Raw genomic sequence first — 7,080 nt, forward strand, 5'->3', positions numbered from 1 at the left:
CTTGCTCCTCCTGGGATTTCATCCACCCAAACACAAACAAAGCCAAATTTGAAGGGATTTGGTTGTGAGGAAATCCATATTTCATCACCCCGTTGTACATTTGTTAGTAAAAAAAAAATACACCACTGGACAGAAGCGTAAGATGGGAAAAGGATTAGTGGTGTTGAATTAGCAATTTTTTTGTTCGGACTTCTTAGTCGTGTTCATAAATTGCCTTCATTCTGTAAAAGTTGTGGTTGAAAAAGCAACCAAACCGGATACGACTTCCACACTTTTCATCATCTGGAAACCTTCAAAGTGGCTTTTCAGTCCCGGAGACAGTGGTACAGTTAATCCAAGTCAAACGGTGCTTTAACATTTAACACCCCCCCCTTTTGTAAGAGGCTTTCAGGGAACATTTACACCACAAACGTCAGAGGAAGAAGGTGAGACGGCGCGTCTCCTTCACTTTCAGATGGATGTGCTTTTTCCCTGCGCAGACTCCCGTTGGCTCGTGTTCAAAGAGACGGAGACGCTTTAGACGCCAAAGTAGTCCCCGGAGTGGAACTGCGGTTTCATTGCTGCTTGCTGTCGTTTTGTTTTCATCCTCTGTTCTCGTTCCATTGTAAAGTGCAAGACTCTTTCGATATCTCCTTCTTTTCCTTTAAGTTTCTTTCCCCCCCTCTTTGTTGTTGCGTTGTTCGAAACAACGCAATATCGAAAGGAAAGTTGTAGAATCCTTATCGTTGGGTTACTTTTTTTAAAAAAATCTCCAATGTGCACTTATCTGCATCTACTTTAGTGGGTAATCTTTTCTGCCTGTATTTTGTTCTAAGCTGCTTTTCTGTAAACGGTGCTTAATTCATAGCAGAAGTCAGAGCCTGAGAAGCCAATTTTATTCAGGATAAAAAGCTTCTTCTTCTGTTTCATGTTTAGCCATAAATGTAACTTTGATCTTTATCATTTAGGATCATAAACATCTAACCGGTGTAGTAGATGCATAGGGATCATGTGCTACTAAATTCTAATCACACACCTCAATTACCTGCAGCTGACCTAATGCGTGTGTGTGATTTCTACCTTTTGCTATTTTGTACTTGTACAGTACTGGTATGTACAAAAAAACATATAGAATATGAGCTAAGTAGTATCTAGAAATATTTTTACCAACAAAAAAAAAACAAGCTAATAAGATATAGGAAGAACCTGATGTAGTGTAAAGCTCGGGTATAGGTTGCGGGTGTAATAACCTCTGCCGACCGAACCACCTGCCCACTTAAAGAATTAGTGACCATAAAGGATCCATTAGACCAAACAACATCAACTATCCTGCAGCTTTAGAAACCACTCACATCGCATCTCCATTAGGTTTGAGGACGTAGCACAAATTAGTCTTCGTGCAGGTAGAAATGTTGACTGGAGGTTACGCCTGCAAGAGCTTTTCTCTGTCAATTTATTAAGAACGTTGCAAGCATTGGCTCTAAATGAAAAATATCACCTGACTGCTTTGTCATAAATGGCATGCTTTAACGTGTGTTTTCTAAATAATGATGGCTTAAGCCCAATCATAACCATATTATTTTTATATAATGTAAGACATCTATTTCTGTACCGTTTTAAACAACCGTGTTTTTTGCTTTGACACTTGGCGTCATGTTGTACTGACTTTGTTGAATTTTTAGCTTTTTAAAGCATGATCTTAATTTTCTACATATTAATTTGTCCAAATAGTTTGAGTGAAAGTTTAAAATGTATATATATCTTTTTTGTCGTTGAAAAAAAAATACAAGTTAGTATCCACTATTCACTGTTGTGTGTGCTAGGATAGTATGATCTTAAACCTTTAGGGGTTTACATTTTCATAACATCATTTGGAAACCCTGCATAAAATGTAATCTAATTGAGCTCAGTTTGTTTATTGCTGGGCACAAAAATGAATTTAAGGTTTATTAAATTTATTAAAACTGACGGCTTTTGTCTTAAAATGCCTTCTTACCTCAAAGACATAGATTTTTTTCCCCCCACGAAGATAAAGTTCATCTTTGACTAACAGTCGACCTGATTAAGGGTCAATCGGAGCGAGCATGTGCCGGATACTTTGCAACGGGAAATCCGAGCCTCTCGCTGCTTCGACGTGACAAATTTGCTCACTAGGGGGGCTCACTGCAGGGGAGACATCAAAGGAAGACAATGTGCTAATGTGGAACTGAAAACACTCCATGATGCTGCAGTTGGTGGGCTGAGAGTCGAGATAAGGGCAGTGGGGAGCGCACACGGGCATTAGGGGGAAGGAGAGCATCCCACAGCAACCTGCAAATGAACGATATTTTACTTAACAGCCTCTGATTTCTTTTTTTTGTTTGTTTAGTAAAGAACACGGAGACAGTGGATCAACTAAAAAGCTTAGATTCTAACAAGATCCTCCTTTATTCCCATAACCTTCAGATTTTCTTTTTCTTCCGACAGGCTGCACAGGTTATCAAGATGTTTGCTTATCAAAGCAGCTCTGAACGACGAGGCGGTGGATGTGCTGGTTTATTCGGGAGCTGATCGGTCATTTGATAAAGAGTTCGAGTTTTTGTACTGGCACTACGAATGGCGCTTGTGCGTTCTCAGGGTGTTGCTAGAACACTTTGCGTTCGGTGAAAACAAAGTGAATGTTATCGGACGAGGATGAGGATACATTAGATAGCATTACCAGTTCTGGACAATGGATAAGGCTTAAATGTGGGGATTACATGAAGCCGTTTGATCCCATTGTCCGATTACACTACATGTGGGTCACGCAGATGTCACGGTGCCCTGATGTCGTCTCACTCAAGTCGGGCAACATTTAGATCTTAAAAGGAAGTGGGAGAAACTAACTTCTCTCTGAACTGAGCCACTTTTTAGGCAAATGCAGTCGATGAGAAGTTGCTGCCGCCTTGCAGGGAGACTACTTTACACACCTTCTGTGGGACTGCAATGCATTCTGATATCCTGCGTTTTGATTGGCGATGAGGTGACACAATGAGAGGCTCACTCAAGGCGCCATTCATGAGGCAAACGTGGGATCAATTCCCATGTCAGGAGTTGGAGCAGCTTTCTTGTGTGCAGGCAGAAGGAAATGAAGGAAACAATGCCTCTTGGACCTTTGGTGTGCTTGTACTGCATCAAGATCATCATAATGTACTACGACCTTTAAAAATCTGTATTTTTATTTCATTTTTACCCCTCTGAGTTATTTGTTGTTCACTCATCAACTGTCTAGGAGAAACATGGGAGTAGTTGCAGACAAATCCTTCATCTTGTTTCTGTGTTGAAAATGCTTATTATGTTTTGATCGCTGAAAGTTTGAAACCTTTGCGCTGATTTTTGCTGATTGGCATTGTGACCGAAAATTAAAATCAGTTCGACTTCCGCCAGTCTCGTGGTTTTTCCGTCGCATCACACAATTTTAGCAACGCAGCGACACAATCGCACTCAAAACCAAAACGATGTCTTCATCTCCTCCTGGAATTACGTTAAATTTTGCCACTTTCCTTTCATCCTTGTTTTGTTTTCTCCACCGCAGGAAAACCCGCATTTTTTTCTCACTAAAGATTCCAGTCATAATGTATCATTTCGCTGATGAGAGCAACTGGTCGGTTTTATGGCCTCACCTTTCGAATCTCTTAACTCATCCTAACAGCCACTTGGTTTGGAGTAACACAATTGCTCTCACCGCAAAGTACGACTGACAGTAACTGGGATAATTGTGGCAATGATCCAATTGCATCCACTGCATATTAGCAATGACGGTTGATAGACTTACTTATAAAGCTAATTTGCTTCACCACACTCCCTGCGGGTGTTCCTCCCATTTAATGCTCCCCGGTGTGTGTGTGTGTGTGAGGGCGTGCATTCATGATGTGCATAAGGTTTGTGCACCGTTTCTTCCAGTTTTAAGCACTTGCTCATTGTTTGGTTTAGCATCAGGCATGATGATACACTGGACTCCAAGTAGGAATGATAGGTTTGGGTTGAGAGAATATATTCAAAAATACATATTGGGTTGAGAACGTGAAGACGATGCTTAAAGCTAGACTGCGAAGTAGTGTGGCAACTCCTAAAGGGGAGTCAGTTTGTCCTTCCTTCCTCATTAACTACCTGCCTAAGCTGTGACTGCAGATACACGTTTCACCGGCCATTTCCCGCCGCCTACATAAGCAAAACATTCTATTATTGCGTGCACCGCCAGTTCAGCTCTTTTGCCCTCGCATGCAGCTTCAGGTCGTCCGTATGTAGAGAACGCTTGGCTTTGCAATGCAAGCACTCTAATAAAGGCGCCAATAAAGCCACAGTTTGAAATGTGTATCGAAATCGAGTTTTTCTGTTTTACATGAGAACAAAGTAGAGTAATTAGTTGGAATCTAACAGCATCCTGCAGCCAGTACATTTATTCAGTGAACAGTTAAAAATTATGCCAACTATATAAAGAAACAAATAACGTTGCATTGGGAAACATCAAACTTCTACAATTTGGGTTTAATGGCAAAATACACAAACTTACAGCTGTTTCCAGTAAACAAAAGAAACTTATTAAAAAGGCTCTTAACCACCAATATCACCAGTGGTTTCCACAGAAATGCCACTTTTGTTGCCTGCTGCAGTCTTGAAACTACTCATCCCCATCAAGTGGCCTGCAGGGAAGAATTAATCGCCTTGCAATCCAAAAGTTTTGGGTTCAGTTCAAGCTTTCCCCCCTCCTGCCTTTTGCTGACGTGACCCCGAGCAAGGCACTTAACACAAACTCACTTCTGATCACATTGGTGTATGGATGTTTGAGTGCAATTGGGCGACTGCGGCTCTGATGTGAAGCGCTTTGAGCGATTGGTATGACGAGAAAAGCGCTACATAAATTTGATCTTTAGTACTTTGTACGGCATGCTTTTGCTGATACGAACTGCTGCAAGTGATTCACAGCCAGACATCGGCTTCTGGCAGAGTCCCAGAGGAATCTCACCCCGCTCCACATAGGCAAAGGCCAACAGTCCATTAATATTCTTGATTTTGTGTCCTGCAGCTGCCACCCACCCACCCACCCTTTTTTTTTTCTTCCTTTTTTCGAATCCTGCCAGAGATTTTCAGACAACATAAATACTCAGCCTTGTATCTTCCGGCACCCGGGAGATGCTTGTGATTATTGCCTCGTTTGAGAGTCCGGTGGTTGCCCTGTGTGACATTTTCTCCCATGGTTTTCTGATTGAGTCCATTTTGCCCTCCGCACTCTTCAGGTTTCCTGTGCCAGAGGGATCAAAGCAGTTCCAGATCACTGGACCACTGCAGGCAAAATGTCCCTTTCAGCACATGCCTTATGAAAACCATCCCAAAAATATAAGGTTAAGAAGTTGAAATTCTGGTTTATTGAATAAAATAATTGAAGCTGGAGTTCAGGAGTGTTGAGGTGCCTTGTTCCTGCCAGGTAATGATTTATTGACAACTCATCATGAGAACAAACTCATTCTCTTATGATTTTTAGCTGTCCTTGAATATGTTAGCTGAGAAACGTTGATGAGAAACTGCAGAGCTTTTACAAAAATACACTTGGATTTCAGTCATTCAAACATTGTTGAAAAGTTCATTTATTTCAGTAATTCAGCTCAGCAGGGGGAACTCAGATGCTATGTGATACACCTGAAGTTTACTTCAGCTCATGTTGATGAATATCGCTCGCAGCTAATGAAATCTTCAGTTACTTACAAAAAATGAAAGGGATTTTTAATAGAAAAATGTCAGTCTATTGAGAGTTATGTCATTATACTCTATTGTCCATCTGTTCAAAACTTGTTTGAGTTTCTTTTTTGTGTGAATTGCAGCATAATTGATTGGTGGCATGGAGACAATAGGCCCAAAGCTCTGCTGGGGTCATAGGGGGATCCAAACTGGCTTTTAACCTTCAGCTAAACTGCAGTTTCAGCTGTGATGTTGCTCATTTTCATTTAGGTTAGGTCTTTAGACATTCAAGCATGGCAATGCTGAGGTCAGTAAACCAGGTGGCCATGTTGTTATGACCAGTGGCAGCTGCCAAGACCTTCTGAAAAATGTGCAAAACGAGCAACTTGACATTGACTGTTGTTGGGATGGAACAGGACCGGTAACGGACAAGGCTTGGCAAATTATCCTTATCCGTGGAAACTTCAAGCAGGTCTCACTTTTTGGATTAAATTACTGAAACTAATTCACTTATCATTGATATTCAATCTGTTGCACCTGTATTTTGTTTCGGGTCTCTTTTTCGAGCAGCATTAATGCACATTTTTCCGCGCTTGTATCGCTTCCAAATGTCACCTGTTAATCTCGGTCTCTGGGGTGTTTGTTTTATTATGACGGTGCCCAGAATATTAATGGCTGCCCTTTATGATTCATGAGCACCTTGTTTATAATGCACGGGTTTATTTAATGTTATTCCATCTGGCCGCCCACAAGTATATGAGCCTTTATTTCATTGGTATTACTAGAGTTTGTTGATATTGCTTTACTTTGGTTTGCTATGGCTTTCACCACTAACTACTTGCCAACCACCTGTTGGTTAGCAGGGCATTGCTAGCCAACTATCTAAAGCACTCTTAACGAAGCCCGTCGTTGGTTCCGTTGTGTTTTCCCGCTTGTCAGTGTGGATCTTTTCACCCAATAGAATCATTTGACTGGCGTTCGTTCAGTCAGTAAAGGGTCTCGCCCTGGGTGGTCACCTCTGTCTGCTGCCTCTCCGATCTATTGAAGTGAGAAGCTAGAATCAGGGTCGGGTAAAATGCACGCAAAGCATGTCAGCTAGACTCCCTACTCTGAGCAGAAAGCTGGACCCACATCTCCCCATGACTACTCATGCATTAATGCAACAGAAAAATCTTTTCACAGCAAAACTGGAAGATGTCATATGAATGTTTTATCTGAAGCTGATTTGAAGCCCCATCCGCACAGTTTGTACCAATATGTGTATTTGTTTTGTCTCAGTGTGTGGAATGCGTTACTTGGTTTTAGTTCGCTGCCTGAACCACCCCTGCCCTGGTATTGAGGAAGTTCAGAATTGCCTTTCAATCCAGCTCTGTGGTTAATTATACATTAAAAAGTGTGGGGGAAAAA

This window comes from Poecilia latipinna, unplaced genomic scaffold, assembly GCF_001443285.1.
Source record: "Poecilia latipinna isolate Pla-1442-1.1 unplaced genomic scaffold, P_latipinna-1.0 Scaffold194, whole genome shotgun sequence".
NCBI classification, from domain to species: Eukaryota; Metazoa; Chordata; class Actinopteri; order Cyprinodontiformes; family Poeciliidae; genus Poecilia; species Poecilia latipinna.